Source organism: Panthera leo, chromosome C1, assembly GCF_018350215.1.
Source record: "Panthera leo isolate Ple1 chromosome C1, P.leo_Ple1_pat1.1, whole genome shotgun sequence".
Classification (NCBI taxonomy): domain Eukaryota; kingdom Metazoa; phylum Chordata; class Mammalia; order Carnivora; family Felidae; genus Panthera; species Panthera leo.
Window position 1 is genome coordinate 204,484,423 of NC_056686.1, and position 27,086 is coordinate 204,511,508.

A 27,086-nucleotide genomic window follows, 5' to 3' on the forward strand; every position below is an offset into this window, starting at 1 on the left:
AAATAATTAATCCGAGTTATAGAGGCTTTCTGACCACAGTCTGAGCACTCGTTACTTAAAGATGAAAAAGAAGGGGCCTCAGTCCTCAATGACCTCACAGTTGTGTAGGGGAAACAAACATACAGAACAATATTACAGATATCCAAAGAAGGAGTGATAATTTTAAACAGCATGGCAGATTTTGGAGCAGAGTTCTGGGGAATCCCCCCTCCCCAAAAAGGAGATGGTGCTTAAAAATGAAAGTTAGAAGCTGAGAGAAAATTCTCTAGGCAAAGAAGAAAAGGAAGAGAATTACAGAAGGAAATCACATGGCCCATCAGGGTTGAGCTCTGAAGATCGGCTGAAGAGACAGCTTCTTGGGAGATCATGAGAGACTACAGATACTGGACTAAGAAACTTAGACCTTGTCCCAAAAGTCAAGCTATACAGGGATGAGCAAGAGGGACAAGGTTCAATTCGTTTTTTAGAAGGATGCTTCAGGGAAAGAGAGACAGTAGACTAGAGCTGGGAGGGACAGAGAGTGAGCAGTTAGGAAGCTATTATAATCGCACACATAAGGATGGAGAGAAGGTAAGTTTAATGAATAAACCTTCTACTTTGAAACAAAAAATCAACAGGCTTGGCAACTTTGAAGGGACCTGGGAGGGGAAGGAAAAGGGAGCGTAAAACCAAACACATTTACCTTTGTTTTCCTAATCATTGGCGCGGTGCCTGGAGCATAGCAAGTATTGCTTTCTTGTTTCTGCCAAGGGAAGTGGTTTTAGAAGACTGAGAAGGTTTTTAGGTATAAAGCAAATTTCCTTTCGCTCTTCAAAAGCTCTCTAATCCTGGAAATTTGTTTAATAAGGATTAAAAACCTTTCATTATAGCACGCTTTATTGTTGAGGCTGTGGGGAAACAGGCGCTCTCGAACATTACCCGTGGGAGTGTGAATGGGTACACATCCAACCGAGGGTGATTTGGCTCTGTCTGTTCAAATTACAAATGCGTATACCCTTGGACCCGGAGATTCCATTTCTGGGAAGTTTTCCTACAGACATATTTGTACGTGTTTCAAAATGGCTTATGAAGGAGCTCCTCACTGCAGCCTTGTTTTTAACAGCAAAAGATTGAAACAACTCAAGTGTTCCTAAAAAGCAAACTGATTAAGTAGTTCATGGCATATCGTAAAACGGAATTCTGTGCGAGTGTAAAAATAAAACAAAGAATGAGCATGTTTTCCGTGTATTGATAAAGATCTTCAAGATGGATGAAGTAAAGAAGGTAAAATGTGAACAGTGTAAATAATATAGGACCTTTTAAGGAAAAAGAGATCAGAAATTATTATATTTATATTTATTTTTTTTTCCTCTCTCATGCATACAAATTCTGGAACCATACCAAAGAAATAAGGTCTGTAAATTATATGAATGTATTACCTATTCAAAATTTAAACTAAAAATACAACCTCATTCTGCAATTGTTTAAAATGTGAAACACTCCCCCACCCCCTTCCTTATTTCCTTTTCCCTGAGTGCCTGGTAACAGACCCAGTTAAATTTGCATCAGGATGCGCAGAAGATTAGACCCTTTCATAAGAACAGTCTGTGAGAGGAGGAAGTAAAGGTAGAGGGAACAGAGATTACTTGTCTTGAGAATTCCGAATGCCTGAAGAAGATAAAGCGGGTGCCATACTAGAAAGAAAGAAAATGTAGGGGGGGGGGAAATGGAGCACGTAAGAGTATTCTTAGCTGCTTCATAATATTGCAGCATATTTAAAATACATGGATATGGGGCTCCTGGGTGGCTCAGTCGGTTGAGCGCCCGACTTCGACTCAGGTCACGATCTCGCGGTCCGTGAGTTCGAGTCCCGCGTCGGGCTCTGGGCTGATGGCTCGGAGCCTGGAGCCTACTTCCGATTCTGTGTCTCCCTCTCTCTCTGACCCTCCCCCGTTCATGCTCTGTCTCTCTCTGTCTCAAAAATAAATAAACGTTAAAAAATTAAAAAAAAAAATACATGGATAAAAAAATAAAATAAAATAAAATAAAATAAAATAAAATAAAATAAAATAAAATAAAATACATGGATAATTTGTTGGGCTATTCATCACAAAGATGCTATTTCTTTAGGGTTTTTTTCACTGACCATGGCATGGCCATTAGTTAATCAGAAGTAGAGGCAGAGTTTTCTAGAACTGAAATATTAATAAACTTGAGGTTTGTGGTTCCTTGAAATTTTCCCCTTGGTGTTTCATAAAAATTGGATCTCCCTTAAAACTGAAGGTAAATGTGTCTGGACTCTGGCAACTTACCAACCTATGGAAACTTCATTTGAAGAATATTGATAGATTTATCCATTCCAAGGTTGGTGTTTGGCCAGTATCTGGGGACCCAAGAAAGTTAACTACTGCTACCCAAGCAGCACAATCCTAGGAGACCTATCAGCGTAATAGACTCCTTTTCACTTCGTGTTCTACATCCCTTACCTTCTTGAAGATTCCTCCATGATTCTAGAAGATTCTCTTTAAAAAGGAAGAAATTCTGATAACCAAAGATAGGCTGTCAGCAACTTGTAAAAAAAAAAAATGTTTTTAAGCTTATTCTCCCTAAAAGTGAAGTTGTTCATTCTGTGCACCAACAAAACTTTGTAGGAAACAAAGTAGCATATAACCAAAAAGAGAGTGGAAACAGTTAATGGAGTGTGTCTTAATTTGTCTCCTTACTATACTCAGGAAATCTTTGGAGAGCAATCTGGAAGACACTTGGTGATAATCATAGATCAAAATCAACATCATAGGACACCAGGCTGCTGGTGGTAATTACACAAGCCAAATTTCTATCACCACCAGTGTTCATTCTGGAGTTAAGATTCTTTTATTATTTGCCTGCTCGCATAAAGTCTTTTTTTCTTGTCAATAAAACCTCTTGTTATATTCGTTTAATTCTATCACGTACATCTTCGACATTTCTCATGAATATGCTTGTCACCTCACCCAAGGGGGGAACCTGGTACTATCTGTCTTCAGCGCACGACCTCAGACCATAGGGAAGGAGACACAGTGAACATCACTCCCACAGATGGCCTGGAAAAGCCTCGACTAGCGATTGTACACTTGAAGTTGTGGCAGATTTGGAAGCCTCTGGTTTTTCATTTGCTGTTTCTGCATGGAAGTCTCCCACCACCCATCTGTCCACATTTCAGCCTCTACTACTAGTCAGTAGAAACTCTTGACCTTGTGCGTGGAGAGTGACTGTCTTGACGTTACTGTTATTCTTTACTAAGAGAAATTCGATTCTGGTCCTGACAAAGGGTAGGGATGACAGCTGGACCCAGGCCTCCAGGTGATCAGTTTCTCTGTTCTCTGTTTCCCAGAAACCCACATCTTTTGGTAATATTCCCAAGCAGGTCGAATGTTGATTTTTTTTTTTCTGTTGCCAATCATTGGGTAGCTTCAGATAATCTCTTTTTCAGTCTTTCAGTTGGATACAGTCTCTCATTCCTCCACGCTTCTTCATCACAGCAGTTTTTCACGCTGCCTTGTACAATGATTATCTTCCAACCAGTCTGGTCCACTGGCTGGTAGTTTTCACAGGAACAGAGGCCATACCTTAGTCACTTGTAGCCATCAGGGCTCCCGACACAGTCCAGGCATTTGGCAAGCTGCAGGTTCTCATGAAATGTGTGCTCCTACTTTCAGAGATACGCAGCATGAGTCACTTCTCTGATATTAGTATTTAGAGCTGCAAAAGAACTTAGAGATAATCAAACCTTACTAACTTTCTTTGGTTTTGATTCAGGTATTTCTACGCATGTCAATATCCGCCTCTTGGGCCAGTAATTTTGTGGTTTCAATTGTGATGACATTTTTTTTATTTGTCCCAATTTATTTATGATCTAGTTGTGAGTACGAGGCATATTTTGAAACTTTTTAAAAAATGAAAATCTCTGAGTTGGCAAGCAATCCTTTCTCTGCTATTCTTTGGTTGAAAAAAGAAAATTAAAATGTCTTGCCTTAACTTAAGGCTACTATAAGTTGCTCCTTGGCTCTCAGTCTTATCAGTGTAGCAATCAATCAATTAAACCATAAAGTTGATTTCACAAAACGTGTTAGGGATAGGAAGTGCCCTGAAGGAAACCGTCAGCCAAAGCATGGACTGGAGAGTAAGTTTTTCCATTCATTCATTCAGTGAGTTATGACTGAGTCCCTACTATACGCAGGAACTGTTCTTGCCTTTATGGGAGACTGACCCTAATAAATAGTCAACCATTTAGACATCGAAGAAATTCTTTTAACTACCTAACAGTTTGAGGGATTAACCAACACTCTCCGCTCGCTCTATGAAACTTCCGGGTGATGCTCTCAGCCTGTGGACCACCCTTTGCCAGAAAGCTCAGCTCCCCTGATCCCACTGATTAGGGTCTAGGCTTTCCAAGACTCAGCTGTGTTGGTTCCCAAACCATTGATGCCACTTGTATAATTTATTGTCATTAAATAACTTAGATACATATTATACAAATCTATGAAACAAGAGTGTGAAAGGAGTTGTTTCTATGAAAACTACATGAAAGCTATAGAAAGCTCCAATCAAGACATGCTACTGAAAGAGTTTATTACGTGAAGCGTGGGTGAGGCAACTGTAAAAGACTGGGGAGAAAAATACAAAATACAAGGGATTCTGGTTTCATATGGCCTCTAAAACGTCTTTTAGTTCTCTTTAAAAAAAAAAAAACAACTAGAAAATGTAGATATTGCATTTTGTGTGTGATTGATACAAGAAAGGTGATGGAAAACTCTAGTCAATAGACCCAAATGGAAGCAAAAGTCCTGGTTCTACATCGTAAGATTGGAAAATGGATGCAGATTTCTGTTTGAACTTAAAATGGAATATTTAAATACATGTCTCATCCCCACCCCTACCACCGTTCACTGCTTTACCCAACTACTAATCCAAGATGATTCAGAGGAAAGTGCTTCTTCTGAGTATGAAGAGTTTATTGTACAAAATTCTGAGGTTCAACTGCATACGGTTTTTCTCCAGCCACCCCATCCAAAGAATGAGGCATTCAGTAATTGGGGGGAAGTTTGCTTGCAGGTTTATAAGTAACAAGTGACAAACTAATTATAAAAATTGCCTAATGTTTTAAGTGCACACTCATTTAAACCTTTAGAAAGTTTTCTTAAAATATTTACCACAGGTGCCATTCAACACGCATCACCTATTTGGAACTTCATGTAACTCAGGAAGGAAAGTTATTGGCCCCTGGATTGGTTACAAAAACAGACGACTAACCAAATTTTCTAATTCTTCCCAGAATCGGGCAGGGATAATTCCATGCCATTGTCTCAAGGATTGCTTCCTGAGATCACTAAGTGTTGATCACCTGAGACCCAAAGTGTTGATCACTTTTCATGATGAAATGTATAAATGAAGGCAAACGGCGTGTGAATTTTTTTATTGATAAGTATTAAATCTGCCAGAAATATGCACATTATGCTAGGTCGGCAAGTTATCATTCAATTAAAGTTATAGCTCTTGCTCTAAAGAAAAAGCATAGTGTGAAAGGCACCCTCGCAAGGGGACTCATTCTGGTCACGGTGTCCATGGAAGGCTTCCTTGAGGAGGAAGTGTCAAGTTATGGCTGAAAGGATAACTAGGAGCCAGCCTGGCCATACGGGAAGGAGCAGGGTATTGGAAAAGAACAGTTCGGGTAGAAGAAATAGCATGTGCAAAGGTCCTGAGACAGGAAGAAACTGACCCCTTTAAGAAACTGAATTGTCCGTGCGGGTCCAGATTGGCTGGAGCAGAAAGCGAACACTGAGAGGTGAAGACAGTGAGATGGAACAGAAAGACGATCACTGACGGGTACCGAGGGCGCTAAGACAGGGGGAGGAAACAGAATCTGCATCTCAGTTCATACAAGACGTAGTCAGGTTCCCTTCCAAGTGCCTGAGAACCAGATAGTCCACAGTGAAAAGGAACAGAGCCTGGGTGAACTACTTCCTCTCTTCTGCCATAACAGACTCCAACTCACTCTTATTTTCTGGACTCCCGAAATAATCATGTTATATGCCAAGCATGGCCGCCCTAGTTACCACACTGTAATCCCACTCTCCCCACTTACACCCACACAGATGAAACCATTCTTTCAGAGACTCCCTCAGCACTCCACAGCTCCTGCCTTCCCTAAAACACTCCTCCACGCCACTCCCCCCACCCCCCAACCCCGGCTCAGCTTCCCACCCCCACCACTTCCTGGCCCTCCCACCATCCCCCCCCCAAAAAAACCACCCAGGCCTCCAGCCAGGAAAAGTTGTTAAACCCTGTCCTCTGCACCTTCACAGCACATTTGCTTTGATACCAAAAGAGGATTCATCTTGGCCAATGAGAAACAAATGAATATGCAGTGATTCGCCACTTGCTGTAAACGCATCGCCAACAATTCCCGCTGCTGTGTTCTCTTCTGTTTTTATCATCAATTAAAAAGGCTCCGTTTCCTTAGGGGCATTTTTGCCCCCTCCCGAAAATGGAAAGAAGCAGCAAACAGCCCTCGGAGAAGGCACAAAGCTCTTCTGAGAAATGTCTAGCAGAGACAGCTTCTTACAGTAACACTTTATTTTAATGGTCCTTTAATGCAGAAATTGACCATGGTCGTCCCTCTTAGGCCTCATTCACCCTAAATAAAATGACCGTGTTGCCAGAGATAGGTCCTAACGAGGTATCAACCCCGGGGGTAGCCCAGGGGAGGCAGCGGGGCAAGAGAAATGCCCTCTCTCTGCGGCGGCTGCAATTCCTGCCTGTGACCTTGCACCCTCCCATCCAGCTTTCCATTTCCTTATTTAGATGAGCCTCCCTTATACTTGGAGGGAACGATTCCTCTGCTGAGACTCCATGGCAATCAGCTTTCTGAGAAGTGGTTTGTTCTTCCAAGAAACCAAAGGGAGCCTGGTTGGTGTGCGTGCTGGCTTGTGGCTGAGCCGAGGGAGCCACGGAGGGCAGCTCACGACGGACCAGCAGGACACCGGGCTCCTGAGCCCTCGACATCCACTCATCACGAGCGGCAGGTTGAGGGTAATGTTTTAAGAGGCTTTCAAGCTGCTGGGAATTTGTGGGTTCGAGAAATGTTCTTTAAACCTTTTGAGCATTCCAATTCCATTTCAGCAAGTGTGTTGAAATGGTGAGCAGAGGCACGGACAAAGGACCGACAGCTAGCCCAGTGGTCACAGCCCCTCCTCGCTCCCGCCCACGGCAGGGCCCCTGGGAGGGGCAGGGTAGCATTGCTAAGGCTCCACCGAGGGGTGAGAAGAAGTCACAAGGGGGCAGGGAGAGAGAGCTGACCTTGGGGACAGCCTGGGAGTGCTGTCACGTGGAGCCCAATGCGGGGGCTCGAACTCACAACCCTGAGATCAAGGCCTGAGCTGAGATCAAGAGTCAGATGCTTCACTGACTGAGCCACCCAGGCACCTGAGTTACTTCTCTATTACACGGAGCAAGGGGTAGCATCTAGCTCATAAAGTTGCCTGTATTAAGACGATCCACGCGACGTGCTTAGCCCAACGCTTACCAAATTGTAAGCACTTCAAAAATGGCATCTGTCATTATTTTGTGTGTTAAAGGCAGCCAGGCATGACCACCACCACCACCCCTAAATGCATAGGTTTCCATTTAGCTCCTGCTTTTTTCACATGTTTGGAATGTACTGGATATACCTCTCAGCACTGCCATGCACCTGCATCGATTACAGAGATTCCTTACTCCCTGTCTTCCTTGATTTTTCCATTTAACTCATCATCCTCCAAATCCTTCTCAAGCTAGCTGTCATTTGATATTAAATGTTGACTGGAGAGAAAGTAGCCGCTCCTGATAAACTAGTATTAGCCTGGGATACACAATCACGGCCATCTGTAATGACTGATGAGTCGTCTGGGTTTGAGTCCGGTCGGTCACACAGAGTTCCAAGATAAAGTGGAAACACACCAGATCCAGGCTTTTCCTGTCTCTGATTAAGCAGCCCGAAGGGGAAGGTCTCTAACTGATGGAGAAATATGGTGCCTCCTGTTCGGAGGAAGGAATGCGGACATGGTCTCTACCACTCCTTGGCATTGCAGTCCTGTTCCAGAAAGACTTGCTGTGGAGCCTGGGGGAAACAGCAACGTACGGTGCAATTCTGCTTTCTCCCACATCCAAAATTACAAAAATAACAGTCACACTCTTTCATAGCAACCTAAGAGAAGCGTCAATTACAAAACTGAAGTAGTTAGTAACTGCGTATTCATTTAACATGTTTCTCCAAATAACTCAAGTTGTTCATAAACAGGCTAAAAAACACCAAAGAGAACACTTTAATAAAACCCAAGTGTTTTCCTGCTAACTTTTCACTCACTTATCTGATTTGGCCTAGCAGTCTCTAGAATAAATCAATGCTAGATGTCCTCAGAGGACCTACAGAATCTTTTACCGAAGTCCTAACCAAGGTGCTATGTTTAGGTTGCCCATGTCATGAACGGAGTCTCTGACTCTCCCTTCATCAGCCATCAGGGGAAGCGTCACCCACCGTCGTACTGGCACAAATTGTATTTCCTGAAGAGTAAGTGAGAAAGGAAGGCAGAGAGGGATGGAATGAGATGGAACACCCAGCTCTTACTCTAGAACTCACTCTATCAAGATACGTGGAGTCACGGCCATTACTCGCCCTCCAGATACCTTCGTTTTCCTCGGCAGAGAAGTCAGTAATGGATGGGGACTGTGAGTGTAGGGAGATGTGTCCACATGGGCTTGGGAGGATGGGGGTCCACGTCCTAGCAAGGAGGCTGTATGACTTGAAGCTGGTCACCTCTCCAACTTAATGCCTTCCTGCTCTCTCCTTCCCAGGCTCCCAACACTGTGCCCGCGACAGACCCACCCTCTGTAGTTACCCTTCCAGTTCACACATTTCTTTCCCTCTCCTCGGAGCAATCTTGTCCCTTTCCTTGTAACATCTGCTCATCCTTTTAATCTTGGTTTAGACATCTCTTCCAACCAGGTCCTTCCCTGACCTACCAACTCAGTAGCATTATGTGCCCTTCATATCTAATTTTCTGGCAAAGTATAGGTCTTCTGTCTTAACATTTATCATAAATTTATTTGTTAAGACTTTTGGTTGCAAGATGTGGAAATCAGCCTTTGAGGGACTATGAGCAATATACAGATGTGGTGTTATCTTTCACCATCCGGGTCTTAAGGAAGGATTAGCACCATAAATTAAAAGGTGATAGGACTCTTTCTCCCTCATGTTTTTGCTAATTTCTGAATATGTATTTCCTTTCTATTGGTTTTTGTAAACCAGCTTTCTCTCTAGCCATATGGGAGACTATGGCAGGCATGGCTGTAGGCACATGCAGAAAACTAAATGTCTCTGAACGACAACCTCAAATTTCTGTCATATTCTTAGGGGGTTTTTGTTGTTTTCCTTTGTTTTTTTCTTTTTCTTTTTTCTTTTGAGAGAGGCAGAGAGAATGAGAGCAGAGGAGGGGCAGAGAGAGAGGGAGAACCTCAAGCAGGCTCTGCTCTCAGTGCAGAGTCCAATGAGGGACTTAAACCCACGAACCGTGAGATCACAACCTGAGCCAAAGTCAGGAGTCTGATGCTTAATCAACTGAGCCACGCGGGCATCCCTCTGCCATAATTTTACTGGCTCTATTTAAGTTAAGCATCTAACTGAGGGCCCATTTTAGAGAAGAGAGCAATGGCTATGTGATGAGCTATCATCCCAAAAGATGCAAAGTACCATACTATTTGTAACTGCCTACTTACTTGTATGTCTATATCCTTGATTATCAGTAAACTTTGTAAAATAGGTCAATCTACTATGTTTATCTTATTCACAATTATATCCTCATAGAACTCTATGCCAAACACATTACAAATGCCCATTTTGGTATGTAAAAAAAAATAGAGGCCTGTCTGATTCCCTCCGTATCAAGGACTTCCTTCTTCCCAACTTTCAAACCTATTTTGTTTCCCCCACTCTCTCTCTCTCTCTCTCTCTCTCACACACACACACACACACACACACACACACGTACACACTAGGCCTACCATCACCACCTACTTTGGATGGTGATCTCCTATATTTCCTTTATATTTTAACCTCTATGAAATCTTCCCTTGTCTTCCACAAACACTCCCAGGGACTTTACACTTTATGTGTCTCTCCAACTGGAATAATAATAAGAAATACAAATTATTTATATCTTACTATGTTGCAGGCATAGTGATAGGCATATCACATACTTTTTGTCTAATCTTATAACACTCAATATTTTGCCCAGCTGAAGCTGGGAAATAGCTGACAAACTTGTTCAAGGTCACAACTAATAAATAATCTTAGTCCATCTGAGTCCAAAATTCAATATCTTCCTCCCCCTAATCTTTCCACTCATGTAATCTACTAGGCAGAAAGCCCCTCAAATCCAGTAACCATTGATAAATTTACTGCCCTATTCTCCAGAGACTCACATATTTTACATTTGTTAGAAGCACATCAGGTATGCTCGGTAAATATTTATTCGCTGAGGAATGAATAAATAAGTGGAATTAATGAGTAGGTGGGCTCTACTGGGGGAAAAATAGGCATTCACCAAGAATAATTTTTCCTCTATTCTGACACCTTTGTAGTCTTTATACATCAACAAAATAATTAGCTCAGATGAAAACAATTATATTAGTAGTTCTACAAAGTTGACATGGTGGAAGGACTAGCTTCTGTTAGATAAAACCTGTCCCTAAATCAATAAATAAACAGGGGCGCCTGGGTGGCTCAGTCAGTTAAGCATCCGACTTCAGCTCAGGTCACTATCTCGCGGTCCGTGAGTTCGAGCCCCGCGTCGGGCTCTGGGCTGATGGCTCAGAGCTTGGAGCCTGCTTCCGATTCTGTGTCTCCCTCTCTCTCTGTCCCTCTCCCGTTCATGCTCTGTCTCTCTCTGTCTCAAAAATAAATAAACGTTAAAAAAAAATTTTTTTTTAATAAAAATAAATAAATAAATAAACAAACAAATGCTGCATACAATATACAACGTAACTAAACCAAACAAAACAGCAGCTACTTAAGGCTTTGCAAAACAACCAAAATTTCTAAGACTTAAGAGCAGGAATATCAAAGAAAAAGAGACTCTCAGAGAAGGGAGGGAGCCTAACATAAAATGGAGCTTATTGAGCTTCTAACTGTTCTGCATTTGATAAATCCTAATATGTTAGAAGAAAGGGGCCAATAAATTAAGAAGAATGTTCAACTTCAAAGTGGCTACAAAGAATAGGTAAGGCACAGAGGACTTTAAGGTCAGTGAAAGTATTCTGTACGTTACTGCAATGGTGGATACGTGTTCTTATAGATTTTTAAAACCTACAGACTACCCAAGGCCAAGAGTGAGCCCCAATGTAAACTATGCACTGACTATGGGGTGATAATGATGTGTCAGTGACAGTGATGTCTCAGTTATAACCAATGTGCCCCATGGCACAGCATGTTGATGGTAGGGAAGGTCAATGTGGTGGTGGGGGGCATGGAGTATGTGAGAATGCTCTGTGTTTTCCACTCTACTTTGCTATGAACTTAAAACTTCTGTAAAAAGCTATTTACAAAAAAAAAAAAAAAAAAACCTCAGAAGAGCTTTTAACTGTACCACTGAGCTAGGGAGAAAAAAAAAAAAAATTGGCATTCAGGACCTACCAAGCAGAAGGAGCTCTGATTAACATTCCAGGTTTTTAGTTAAGATTCCTGAATAGTAACATCCTAGGAATTAGAGAAAATTGAATACAGACAACCCTTTGCGAAACTTCAATTTCAGTCTCAAAGTCCCTCTCTCTTTCTCACTTTGTGTGTGTGTGTGTGTGTGTGTGTGTGTGTGTGTGTATGTATATATACACATTTCAGTCTCAAAGTATCTCAATATATACATACATATATATATATATATACACATATATATGTAAATTTGAAAAACAATTATCCAAGTCTCCCTCTCAAGGAAAGGGGTATAATTAATCTCAAAAAAGACAGGAGGACAAGGGCAGCAATTAGTTAAATAGAAGGTAAACATATAATAGGAAAAAAAAGAAGAGATTTTTCAAAAATGTTAATAAAAGTGATAAATCATTAGCTATACAGAACAAGAAAACAAAAGAAGATGAGGACAGTAAAAGGAAACAGCATTACAGATCCTACAGAAATTTAAAGAACCGTAAAAAGGTATTATGCACAACTTTATGCCAGTAAATTTGAAGTCTTAAATAAAATGTAAGCATCCTTGAAAAGTTTTATTTAACAAAAGTTAACACAAATTAAAATTTATTAACAAAATTAACACAAAAATCAAAAATATGAATAGGCTATCCTAAAGAAATTTATTTGGTAATTTCAAAACTCATCCAATAAAGAAAAATACAGGCCTAGGTGGTTTCACTGGTGAAATATCCCAAGTATCTAAAGAGGAAATGATGCAGTTTTCAACAAATTTTAGCTAATGTACTCAGTAAAAATATAATTAGGATAATACATCATTGCTAAGCAGGATTTATTACAGATTTTTTTTTTTAAAAAGATGAGTTAAGGGGCACCTGGGTGGCTCAGTTAGTTAGGCAACTGACTTCGGCTCAGGTCATGATCTCACAGTTCATGAGTTCGAGCCCTGCATCAGGCTCTGTCCTGACAGCTCAGAGCCTGGAGCCTGCTTCAGATCCTGTGTTTCCCCATCTCTCTACCCCTCCCCTGCTCATGCTCTGTGTCTCTCTGTCTCTCAATAATAAATAAATGTTAACAAAATTTTTCTTTAAAGATGAGTTAATATTTTAAAATAAATCAACGTAATTCACCAATTAACAAAATAAAAGGGAAACACTTCTCAATAGATGCAGAGAAGCATTTGATAAAATTCAATATGCATTTATGATAAAAACAAAACTTTTGGTAAACCAGGAATAAGAAATTGTTTTCAGTCTAACAAAGAACATCTTTTCCCAAAACAAGAGCTAATGGTGAAACATTAAACGCATATCCCTTGCCATTTGCAAGATCAAGAATGAAACAAGCATATCTGACATCACAATTTTATACAACACTGTTGTAGCCAATGCAATATAACAAGAAAAAAAAGTGTAAAGATTTTAAAGAAAACAATAAAACTCATTATTTGTAGAAAATATAAATGTGTGCATAGAAAATGATAAAGAACCAATAAACAATAAGTGAAAGTTGTTACCGAGCAGGTCAAGTTCATCTCTGTACACTGGAAACAAATAATTAGGATATAAAATTTGAAAATAAAACTTCATAATACTACTAAAAATAATCATCTATTTAGGAATAAATCAAATGAACCCTGTGAAACTTGTCTACCTATAAATCAGAAAATATTACTGAGACTAATTAAAGAGGAGCTGAACTAACGGAGGGATATACCATGTTCTTGCATTGGATGATTCAATGTGGTCAGCTTCTTCACATTAATCTATGGGTGAATAAACCTCAATCAAATTCCAACAACCGGGCACCAGGGTGGCTCAGTTGGTCAAGCGCCTGACTTCAGCCCAGGTCATGATCCTACACTTCATGGGTTCAAGCCCCGTATTGGGCTCTGTGCTGACAGCTCGGAGCCTGGAGCCTGCTTCAGATTCTGTATCTCTCTCTCTCTCTCACTGCCCCTCCCCTGCTTGCACTCTGTCTCTCTGTCTCCCCAAAATAAATAAATATTAAAAAAAATTTTCTAATTCCAACAGCATATTTGCATGACTTGAAAATCTGATTATAAACTTCATATGAAAATGCCAGAATAGCCAAGACAATCTTAAGGTAAAGGAGAAAACTGAAATAATTAATCACTAGATAGTCAGAATTATCATAAAGTTAAGTTATTAGGGGAATATAGCATTACTTCAAAGATATACAAATAGATCAATGGAACAAAAGAGAAAGTAAAGGAATAGATGACATGATTTATGGCAAAAATGGCAGCACTATGAAGTGAAGAGAGGATTTTTTTTTAATACATAATGCTGAGTCAAATGGTTATCCATATATTAAAAAAATTAATCATGATCCCTACTACACGTTATACACAAAAATTAACTCCAGGTAGATTTTAGACCTAAAATGAATAATGATCCCTACTACATGTCATACACAAAAATTAACTCCATTTTAGACCTAAAATGAATAAAATAGAAATAAATGTGGAAGGGAAAAGGTTCTAGAAGAAAATACTGGCAACTATCTTCATGACTTTTAAAAAATAAATTTGACGTAGTCAGTGAAAAAAGGTTTTAAAAAGGAGCAAAGATTGATAAATTATGCTATATTAAGATTAAGAAGTTCAATGCATCAAAATTATCATTAAGAAAAGATAAGAAAATCATCATTAAGAAAGCATGGCCTATAGGGTACCTGGATGGCTCAGTCAGTTAAGCATCTGATTCTTGATTCAGCTCAGGTCATGATCTCACAATTCATGGGTTCGAGCCCTGAGTTGGGCTCTGCACTGACAGCTGGAAGCCTTCTTGGGATTCTCTCTCTCCCTCTTTCTCTGCCTCTCCCCCACTCATTCTCTTTCTCTCTGTCTCTGTCTCTCTCTCTCTCAAAATAAATAAATGAACATTAAAAAAAAAAAGAAAGAAAGCATGGCGCAAAGTGGGGAAAGATATTCAGGAGTAATACCCAGAATATGTAAAGAACTCTTATAAGTCAATACGAAAAATATGGATAAGTAATACAAAAATAGTCTCATGCACATAAAAGAATAAATGACCAATAAAAATATATTAAAACGTGCTCAGGGCACCTGGGTGGCCCCACCGGTTAAGCATCCAACTCTTGGTTTCAGCTCAGGTCATGATCTCACGGTTCACGGGATCCAGCCCTGTGTCAGGCTCTACACTGATAGTGCGAAGCCTGCTCGGGATCCTCTTTCTCCTCTCTCTCTGTCCCTCCCCTGCTCGCTCTCTCTCTCTCTCTGTCTCAAAATAAATAAATAAACGTTTAAAAATGTATCAAAAATGTGCTCAACACCATTAGACATGAGAGAATCAAAGTATTGAAAAGTGTTAACACTGACAATCCTGAGTGTGGGGTAAGTATGTGGAGCAACCAGAACTTTCATATCCTATCAGTGGCAATGTAGACTGACACAATCCTTTGGTTAAGCTCTTGACAGGATCTACTAAAGCTAAATCTACACGTAACCTATGACCCACAATGCCACAGTGATTCAACTGCTTTGCATGCAAAAGTGCACCAAAGCACGCATACGGGAATGTTTAGAGCATCACTGTTCACAGCTCTTCAAGCGTAGAAATAAAGAAAATGTTTATCTGAAGTAGAATGGATAAATACATTGTGCTATAGTTGTATAATGTGTGTCAGTTCGCATCCTCTGGGAAGCACACGATCAGATACGGTTAGGAGTGCAAGACATTTACTGATGGATGAAGCAGGAGTAAGCAGAGTAACTCTTCAGAAGGCGGTGAAGACCTAACACCTGGAAAAGAAAGAGGGAAGGAAGGAAGATTAGGGGAGGAGCTTAGACACAGGGTGGCCCTGAGAAGGTCTAGCCAGTCCAGTGGGGCATCCCCATGCAAATAGTGCCCATGGAGGAGTCGAGACCAGCACCCTGAGGCCATTCTCAGTCACTGGCTGGATACTGCTCCCAGAGAGCATGTCCTAGAGGTTTGCATGCAGCAGTGGGGCCGAAGCACCATAGCTGGAGGAGGTTGGCTACCTGTGTTCCTCAGGCCGACATCACACCCCCATGGCTGCCATACAATGGAACACTGTAAGCCATTACAGATAGACAACCTATCACAAAATATAACCTGAAAGATCTTACAAATATAACATTAGGCAAGAGACCTAGACAAAAAAGAAAAGCCCTTACTGAATGATTCTATGTATAAAAAGCTCAAAAACAGTCAAAAGTAAGTCACGACAGCAGATATCAGAATAATGATCACCTTTGAGCAGGGCCAAATGACTGGGAAGGGGAGCTTGGTAGACTCTTGTGACTTACGCATAATGATCTGAGTGGTGGCTACATGCGTGTTCACTTTGTAAAAATTCACTGAGCTGTACACCATGATTTGTACCCTGAGTGTATGCATGCATGCAGCACTTCATAAAAAACAAGTTATTTTAAAAAAACAAGAAACTGGTATAGCTTGACAATGGTATTCCCAGGAATAGATACCATATAAATCCAGAGAACAAAAGCCCAAGAGAATAATGGCTTTGTGGAATGTAGTGAAATATAAAGAGGATAAAATATACTTATTTTGACATAAAGACTCAAATAATTTTACCAAGATATTTCTATAATTATTAAACCTCTATTATTAATGAGAAGCAGGTGATGCTGCTGCTTTATTTATTTTCATAAACGATGCTTTGATGGGTTAATAGCGATGTATTTTTATTCTGAAAAAGCTTGCGCAGACCGGTATTAGCTTAACACAGCACTTCTCAACTTCTTCCAGGCTGACACAAGTCAAAGCTTAGAAAACTTCCATTATGATGCTCCCTTTTACTGAATTTGCATACTGCTTTGCATAATAATTGATGCCTCTGTTACTTTAATATCTTTATTTTTTTTTTTCCATCTTTTTTTTTTTTTATTTTTTTATTTTTTAATATATGAAATTTACTGTCAAATTGGTTTCCATACAACACCCAGTGCTCATCCCAAAAGGTGCCCTCCTCAATACCCATCACCCACCCTGCCCTCCCTCCCACCCCCCATCAACCCTCAGTTTGTTCTCAGTTTTTAACAGTCTCTAATGCTTTGGCTCTCTCCCACTCTAACTTTTTTTTTTTTTTTTTTTTTCCTTCCCCTCCCCCATGGGTTTCTGTTATGTTTCTCAGGATCCACATAAGAGTGAAACCATATGGTATCTGTCTTTCTCTGTATGGCTTATTTCACTTAGCATCACACTCTCCAGTTCCATCCATGTTGCTACAAAAGGCCATATTTCATTTTTTCTCATTGCCACGTAGTATTCCATTGTGTATATAAACCACAATTTCTTTATCCATTCATCAGTTGATGGACATTTAGGCTCTTTCCATAATTTGGCTATTGTTGAGAGTGCCGCTATAAACATTGGGGTACAGGTGCCCCTATGCATCAGTACTCCTGTATCCCTTGGATAAATTCCTAGCAGTGCTATTGCTGGGTCATAGGGTAGGTCTATTTTTAATTTTCTGAGGAACCTCCACACTGCTTTCCAGAGCGGCTGCACCAATTTGCATTCCCACCAACAGTGCAAGAGGGTTCCCGTTTCTCCACATCCTCTCCAGCATCTATAGTCTCCTGATTTCTTCATTTTGGCCACTCTGACTGGCGTGAGGTGGTATCTGAGTGTGGTTTTGATTTGTATTTCCCTGATAAGGAGCGACGTTGAACATCTTTTCATGTGCCTGTTGGCCATCCGGATGTCTTCTTTAGAGAAGTGTCTATTCATGTTTTCTGCCCATTTCTTCACTGGGTTATTTGTTTTTCGGGTGTGGAGTTTGATGAGCTCTTTATAGATTTTGGATACTAGCCCTTTGTCCGATGTGTCATTTGCAAATATCTTTTCCCATTCCGTTGGTTGCCTTTTAGTTTTGTTGGTTGTTTCCTTTGCTGTGCAGAAGCTTTTTATCTTCATAAGGTCCCAGTAATTCACTTTTGCTTTTAATTCCCTTGCCTTTGGGGATGTGCCGAGTAAGAGATTGCTACGGCTGAGGTCAGAGAGGTCTTTTCCTGCTTTCTCCTCTAAGGTTTTGATGGTTTCCTGTCTCACATTCAGGTCCTTTATCCATTTTGAGTTTATTTTTGTGAATGGTGTGAGAAAGTGGTCTAGTTTCAACCTTCTGCATGTTGCTGTCCAGTTCTCCCAGCACCATTTGTTAAAGAGACTGTCTTTTTTCCATTGGATGTTCTTTCCTGCTTTGTCAAAGATGAGTTGGCCATACGTTTGTGGGTCTAGTTCTGGGGTTTCTATTCTATTCCATTGGTCTATGTGTCTGTTTTTATGCCAATACCATGCTGTCTTGATGATGACAGCTTTGTAGTAGAGGCTAAAGTCTGGGATTGTGATGCCTCCTGCTTTGGTCTTCTTCTTCAAAATTACTTTGGCTATTCGGGGCCTTTTGTGGTTCCATATGAATTTTAGGATTGCTTGTTCTAGTTTCGAGAAGAATGCTGGTGCAATTTTGATTGGGATTGCATTGAATGTGTAGATAGCTTTGGGTAGTATTGACATTTTGACAATATTTATTCTTCCAATCCATGAGCAGGGAATGTCTTTCCATTTCTTTATATCTTCTTCAATTACCTGCATAAGCTTTCTATAGTTTTCAGCATACAGATCTTTTACATCTTTGGTTAGATTTATTCCTAGGTATTTTATGCTTCTTGGTGCAATTGTGAATGGGATCAGTTTCTTCATTTGTCTTTCTGTTGCTTCATTGTTAGTGTATAAGAATGCAACTGATTTCTGCACATTGATTTTGTATCCTGCAACTTTGCTGAATTCATGTATCAGTTCTAGCAGACTTTTGGTGGAGTCTATCGGATTTTCCATGTATAATATCATGTCATCTGCAAAAAGCGAAAGCTTGACTTCATCTTTGCCAATTTTGATGCCTTTGATTTCCTTTTGTTGTCTGATTGCTGATGCTAGAACTTCCAGCACTATATTAAACAGCAGCGGTGACAGTGGGCATCCCTGTCGTGTTCCTGATCTCAGGGAAAAAGCTCTCAGTTTTTCCCCGTTGAGGATGATGTTAGCTGTGGGCTTTTCATAAATGGCCTTTATGATCTTTAAGTATGTTCCTTCTATCCCGACTTTCTCAAGGGTTTTTATTAAGAAAGGGTGCTGGATTTTGTCAAAGGCCTTTTCTGCATCGATTGACAGGATCATATGGTTCTTCTCTTTTTTTTTGTTAATGTGATGTATCACGTTGATCGATTTGCGTTTAATATCTTTATAAAGTGCGTCCCCACACAAGACGTGCTGCTTCCTTTTTCCCTTGGCTAAGCCAGTATGTACCTCAAAATGTTGCCTCAAAATGGCAACAGAATGGAGAGAGAATTGGAAAAATATAAAGACCACAGGACTGCAGGTACGGGATGTGTTTTAGAACTCACAGGAGTGATCTTGATTAATGGAACCCAGGAAACATTTATTCAATCCATAAATAAGTATTAGAAACGGCAATGTGCTAGGCACTGTTGCAGGGACTTCTCATTCCTACACCTTTCCATAGGCTGGCTATGAATTAGCACAAGTGGAACCACGTGCAAGACTGGGTCACAGCCGAACTGAGTTTTGTTCACACCTCTGGGACTAATTCAGGATGCGAAACTTCTAGAATGTATCCTCCAGATCATGTGGTTTGGCGTCCTCAGTTTACAACCCAGGAACCTGCAGGCCAAACGTTTAATCACTTGCTTGGTATCATGGAGATCTAATTAGCACCAGAGGTCTGTGTGTTTCTCCTGAAGAGATGGTAAAATGAGTGATGATAGGCATATCTCTGAGGACTTGACTAGTCTCCTGGATAATCTTTGTGGCACTGAAACACTTCCCATCACACAGGACAATCTATGGATTGGATCGTTTTCCTAACCCAGCCTTTAGTCACTGTCCGAAAGCCTTCGGCTCCCCATAAAATCAGCACAGAAACATGCTGGACAGAAGCCACGTCTCTCTGTTGGGATGGCTCTGTTAGATTTCTTGCAGTCCTGTAGCTCACTTATCTGATGGTTGATGGGAGACCCACTTAGTCTTATTTTTAAATGTTTGCCAAGCTCCTCACTCAATGCCAGCCCAGTCCAATCTGCTAAATCTAAACATCTGCTCTCTCGTGGCTAACACCAGTCAGGCTCCAGGGAAATGTTTTCACCTATTTCTCCCCTGATGGCCTGTGAAACCAAACCTGATGGCGGTGGGGCTAGATGTGTTGTGCTGGTCCTGAAAGCAGAGAAGGATGATGGGAATAGAATGGGATGGGGGCCGCTCAGGTAAGAGACAAATCAAATAGTTTGTGAGATCTTCCTCTCACCATAAATATAATAGCTTCCTACATAACGAAGCATGGTTTTGTAGTTATGTCAGATTCCAATTTGTGATCTGGGGGAGTACAAAGTGAACTTGTAGTGTTAAGTGAAAAGTACACACACACGAATTTTTTGCGTCGGCAACTAATTGGGTGTTGGATGCTAACACTGCAACACCTGTAATTTTACAAAGTGTTGCATAAAGTTTACTTAAATATTTTTATTAAATTATGGTTGACATACAGTATGATATTAGTTTCAGGCATATCACACAGTGAGTCGATATTTTTATACATTGTGAAATGATCATCTCAATAGGTCCAGTTATCTGCTGTCACTATACACAGTTATTACAATATTTATTGACTATATTCTTTACATCATACTTTGTTTCTCTGTGACTTGTTTATTTTACCACTGAAAGTTTTTCCCCCTTTTAAAAAAATTTTTTTAACATTTATTTATTTTTTGGAGACAGAGCGTGAGCGGGGGAGGGGCAGAGAGAGTGGGAGACACAGAATTCGAAGGAGGCTCCAGGCTGTAAGCTGTCAGCACAGAGCCCGATGCAGGGCTCAAACCCACAGACTGTGAGATCATGACCTGAGCTGAAGTTGGAGGCTTAACCGACTGAGCCGCCCAGGCACCCCACAAGTTTGTCCCTCTTAATAGCCTTCACCTGTTTTGTTGGTTCCTTCAACCACACTGCCTTCTGGTAACCTCCAGTTTGTTCTCTGTATCTATGAGTCTGTTTCTGTTTTGTTTTGTCTCGTTTGTTCATTTGTTTTGTTTTTTCAGATTCCACATATTAGTAAAATCATATAGTATTTGTTTTCTCTGTCTGATTTATTTCACATATTACCATCTGGGTCCACCCATATTGTTGCTGATGGCAAGATCTCATTCTTTTTTATGGCTGAGTAGTATTCCAGTGTGTGTGTGTGTGTGTGTGTGTGTGTGTGTGTGTGCATGCCACATCTTCTTTATCCATTCATCTATTGATGGATGCTTAAGTTGCTTCCAAATCTTGGCTATTGTAAATAATGCTGCAATTAATATTAGTATAAAAAATGTTAAATAACACAATAGAGATGCAATCAACTGAACTCAGACTATGGAAAATTCTATAGGACAAATAAGGCGGTTCTTTCAACAAACTAAATGAAAAAGAGAGACAGAGGCAAAGAGAAACAGAGACAGAAAAAGAAAAAAAGAAGAAAATTAAAAGATTAAAAGGGACTGAAGAGGTATTTCAACAAGGGGCACCTGGGTAGCTCAGTTGGTTGAGCATCTGACTTTTGATTTCGGCTCAAGTCATGATCCCAGGATCATGGGATAGAGCCCCACACTGGGCTCTGTAGTGAGCGTGGATTCTCTCTCTTCTCTTCCTCTGTCCCTCTCCACAGCTTGTGTTCTCTCTCTCCAAAATGAAAATAATAATGATAAATAAATTTTAAAAAGCGTGTCTCAACAAATTGGAGTGTATGAGCTTGATTGGGATTTTGATCCCAACTATACAATAAATATGTATGTGACACTTGCTGATATTAAGGAATTATTACCTTTAAGGCATGATAATGATACTGGGGTTGTGTTAAAAATCTCATCTTTTAGAAACACTGCTGACATATTTACAAATCAGATTAGATGGCACGTGGGATTTACTTCAGTGTAATGGGGGAGGGGTGAAACCGGAAGGTGAAATGAGTTAAGATTGGTCGCGAGCAGAGCAATTATTTGAAGCTAGGTCATAAGTCTATGGGAGTTCATTATACTATTCCAGCTACTTTTGTATGTTTGCACTTCTCTATAATAAAAAGTTTTCAAGAAAACAAAGAAAAATATTTTTAAATTTTGTGATTCACTTTAACTTAATTTTATTTAGAATATTGATATTTATTTCCCTGTTTCCCTGTTAACCTTTTGATAATTACAAATAATTTAGAGAAAAATGTACTGCTTGGAAAAGTTAAACTAATAATTTCAATTGCTAAAAATGTCACTTTTACTCGAATTTACCTCACTGATGAAAGTATTTTCAAGTTTTGTAAGCTTTGAGTATACACATACATGTTCTCTTTTTATATATATTTTAGGTATATATTTAATATACATGTTCTTTTTTGAATCCTTTGGATTCTTGAGCAGGAGTACAAATTGAGATTAAACATGATAGAAACGGAAAATATAAAATAGAATCTCGGAAAAGAGCTTAGAAAAAAATACATCGCTGAAAAGAAAAACAGAAATGGAAATTTTCCCAAGAGGTGGCTGGCTTACATTTTTAAAAACTAGAAACAATGAAAAAGGGTAGGCTTGTGTTACATATAATGCACATAAAATTCACGAGTAGGATATTGCACGTTTGATATAATTACTCATCCAAACAATGAAAACGTGCAAAAGTGTTATTGTCATCAAGCCCTCTGTTTGTAACTCAGATAAAATCCCTGCGTTTTTACATCTTTTCCTGCATGAAGGCTGAACCACTGAACAAGATAATGAGAATGTGTGAGGACCCTGGTTCGGCACCTGCCCTGTGTTGAGAAGTGTTGGAGAAGGGGGCTGCCGGGAGAGACACAGTGCCCTCAGCCCAGATATGGTAGGTAGTCCCTTTCAGAAAATAATTACCAAATTACCAATAATAATAAGTTGAAAACATTATATTTTGCATTATAGGGTTTCTCAGAAGAAAGAGAATTATAAAGCTCTTATCCTTTAAAACGCTGGAGAAAGCTCCTGGGAGGAAGTGAGACTTGTCTGAGGGCTAATAGAAGAACGAGTATCATTAAATGCACTGGAACAAGAAGATCATTCCAGGGACAAGACTTTACAGAAGTACCGATGCGAGAATGAGGGGTCCAAACTCTCTAGAAGACTCCAATGAATGGAGACAGGCCTCAGTCAATTTTACACCATGAGTGCAAATTTAAGCTGGATTAGTCTGGCCCTGCTAAGTACCTTGCTCAGGAACTGAAATATTATAGCTGCAACATGGCTAGCAGAGGAAATGAAATGGAAGCCTATAAACCCTGAAGTGGATAGCAGGAGCGCAAATTCAGAGAACGAAGCAAAGTTTTATTTTGGGGCTGTACCATAAAGGTGACTTAGGTAGACCCAAGGGCCAGGGTTCTGTGTGCATGTGTGCGGGCCCTTAGTGATCATTAACTTTGGAGGGGGAAAAAAAATGTTACATGACCCTGCAAGTAAAAATGATGAAGGTATTTCTTGTAGCTATTTCTGTGTGTCATAAAAACAGCAGGATTTTTTAGAATGGGCTGATATTCTTTATCCCAGTCCTCCCTAAAGGGAATTACAGAGCTGAGACCTGTAGGAATTTATTGGTCTGACGGGAAGAAAACACAGTACCAAAAGGAACTCACACATTCCCAGAGACTCACTTGAGTCTCTATCTGAATGCAAAGCCTGGCCTTATTTCTTGAAACCAGCTTTCTGGTAGACTGTTTAAGAGTTAAGGGATTACAAGAATAAGTCATTGATCTCCCATTTCTAAGGCTAACAAAGAATTTCATATTACTGAAACCAGACATTGCCTTTAAACCGACAGATTTTAACCAGAGGGGAGGCGGGAGGGTGTTTTTTGTTTGCCTTGTGATGATTTGAAAGTTGCGTGACATTCTTGGGAAGAAAAGAAAGAGAAAACATTAAATCTTCCGAGAGCATTTTTCCACGCTCTCCTTGAGAAAGGCAAATTAGAAATTATCTTGGACAGAGTGTGCAAAATGGAATGACCCAAAGCTCTTTGAAGGGTGGCCTATCTTTTTAAATCAAGCAGCATGATTTACTGTGTACTTAGAAGACACACTGTTTTCAGTCAGAACAATTCCAGGTGAAAGATGAGGTACTTATAGATGAGATAGTTCCATAGCTCTATTGATGAAAGCAAGCCAAATAAATATTTTACAGCCCTTTTGACAAAACGCTTTGATTAAAGGAATTACAGGTAGAGACAACCCGCCGCTAATGAAGATGAGGGTCTTCAACAACATAAAGCAACTGAGTTTTAAAACAAATACACCAACCTTAACACATTTCAATAAATATCGCTTCCCTCTCCCAAAGGGGTTACCTTACGAAGCTATAAGCTTTCAATAAGGCTGCAGCAATTTCTTGAAAGAGTTTCTGACTTTTCTGCTTCAGCCTTCAGGGAGAGCAGTCTATCGTTTTGACTATCCTCAAAAATAAGGGAACGTCAACACATGAAAATAGATTTTCATTTTTGAAAAGTAATCAAAAGTCCATTGGAAGGAAGTCTGGAGACTGAGAGGTGGTGAAGCTCAGTAATACTGCTTTTCCTTAAAAATAAGTTGTAAGTTGGACACAAAGGGGTGACTTCTAAGCACCTTCGAAATTGGATCTGGAGACAATTTTCAAGACGAATCACGAAAATGATTTGTTGCAATAAGTGTAATGACTCCCAACTACTTCGAAAGGAGAAAAGATCGGTCTTTGTGTATTTAGACATTTCATACTTAAACATTCTAATATTTTTTTTTCAACGTTTTTTTTTTTTTTAATTTATTTTTGGGACAGAGAGAGACAGAGCATGAACGGGGGAGGGGCAGAGAGAGAGGGAGACACAGAATCGGAAACAGGCTCCAGGCTCCGAGCCATCAGCCCAGAGCCCGACGCGGGGCTCAAACTCACGGACCGCGAGATCGTGACCTGGCTGAAGTCGGACGCTTAACCGACTGCGCCACCCAGGCGCCCCAAACATTTTAATATTTATACGACCCTTCGGAGATGGAAATACGTAGCAAAATGTAAAATGTGCATACCCTCTGTCCATTGAAGTCATTCCCCTTCAAAGACATCATCCTGCAGATAAAAGGAGGAGTAAACAAAAATACCTATGGAACACGATTCATCACCGAAGTAGAGGAAAACTAAGACAGACTCATTGTCACCAGTTAGGGATAAGTTAAATAAAAAATACTGTAGCCATAGTAGAAACCATGAGATTGTTTAAAAGGATGATGTAGAGCTGGGAGGCCACACGGATTTTAGGCCATGTGTTAACTGCAGTCAGACATGGTGTTAAGGATCCTGAGACTGAATTTCTTTATTTTTAATTGTTTTAATGTCTATTTATTTTGGAGAGAAGTGGGGGGGGGGGGGGAGGAAGGGGCAGAGAGAGACACACACACACAGAATCCGAAGCAGGCTCCATGTACAGAGCTCGACACTGGGTTCCAACTCACGAGCTGCGAGGTCATGACCTGAGCCGAAGTTGGAAGCTTCACCAACTGAGTCACCCAGGCAACCCCCGAGACTGAATTTCCTCCTGAAGAAAGCAAGCTATTCCCCATGACTGACGAGGAAGAGTAGAATAAAGAGAGTGGCGGTACAATGGCCTGGTTCTTACCATTCCTAACGTAGCTATTAGGGTTAAGACAGGTAGTTCCCTAGAAGGAATTTAAGAGGGAGAGCTAGTCACAGAGGCACTGAAAGAACCGCAAGAGGAACCAGGGGAAAAGGAACAACCCAAAGATTTCCAAGCACTGCCACCCCCAGGGCTAGCAGACCACTGGACGGGAGCTGTCCAAACCGTTACCCAATGAGCTGTTTGCCCGAAGCCGCAGAAGCAGAGTCACAGAAGAGACGGAGCCCCCTCCAGAGATCAGAGCCAGCTTGTCAGTGTGAAATCTGTGCAGCCACACAGAACACTGCACTCAGGAGGGCCCCCAGGGTGTACCTGGTGCGATTCTCTGCCGCCATCTTGAAATTTTTAATAACTTTGGAACAAGAGATCTGTTTTGGAACAAGAGATCTGATTTTCACGTTGCACTGGGCCCCATAATCTCCAGGGACTCTGCCCAAAGCAGAGGGAGACTAAGATAATATACCCAGGTGGTCCCATTTCTCCCCCTCTCTTCAGTCTCCCATTAGCCTAACTTAAATGGACGCTCTTGGGGAAACTGAGGTACAGTTTGGAGAGATCGGTCCCAAGAAGGAAGGCATGGCTGGGGAACAGGGGAAAAAAGACCTGAGAGCTCACAGGAAAAGAGCAGGCACAGCAAGTATATACATGTTATCATGGACAGATATTCATTTATATTAAGGATTTAAAAAGTTATAGAACACGGAACAGGTTGTTTCTATGCGTATATATTCACATTCATTTTGAACAGTCAGGAGGTATTATACACCAAGGTGTTTAAAACAGTGGTAGGTGAGGACAAATATGGGCTATTTTTCATACTTTTTGTATAACTATATTTTCTGTTATTTCATATATCTATGTGTGGATCTTCATATATCTCTATACAATTTATGTATACCTATATATGTATTTCTATATACCTATATGTATTTTATATATAGTATATGATATTACAATACATAAAATAGCTTTATTTTTTTTTTTTAATTTAAAAATATACAGAGAGGAGGGCCTGCTTGTGGAATGAACAATCCTATCTTTTTATCACTGGGGGGAAGCCAGAACAGAAACACAGCCATAAATCCACTCTTGTCCAACACGGCAGGGAGCCAGAGTAGAGTGAGCATGGGTGACCCGGAGCCCGCTGGGGAAGATCTGAAATGTAGTCGCCGTACATAGGTGAAGGTCAAAGATTTCAAGCTGGAGATGAGGAAATGTGAGCAGTAAGTAAAGGCAACTCCCTCCAAAACAGAGCAGTGGAAGGAAACAACGGAATGGCATTTTCACAGGATAGCACGGAAGGCTGCGGAGAGAGGGGTATAGCTTCACACCTGTCAGCCAGGGCTGATGTCACCCGGACATTGGGACTCCCCCAGAGTCCTTTCTGGGGTGGGTCTGGGGAACGGGACCATTTCTCTTGTAGAGCAGTGGGTCCTCATATTTTCATTTTTCTTCTGAAAGCCCTGCTGGTAACGGTGGTTGTTTGGGAAGACCAGGGCCGTACGGGAATGTGACAAGGGCCACACCTCAGACAGCCTTCCACCTCCCGCATCCTCTCCTTTTGTACCTGTGTTTGCTTATGGTTCATTTTAATTTTGTTTGAAATCAGGACACTTACAGATGTTCTGATTTCCCATGAGCTG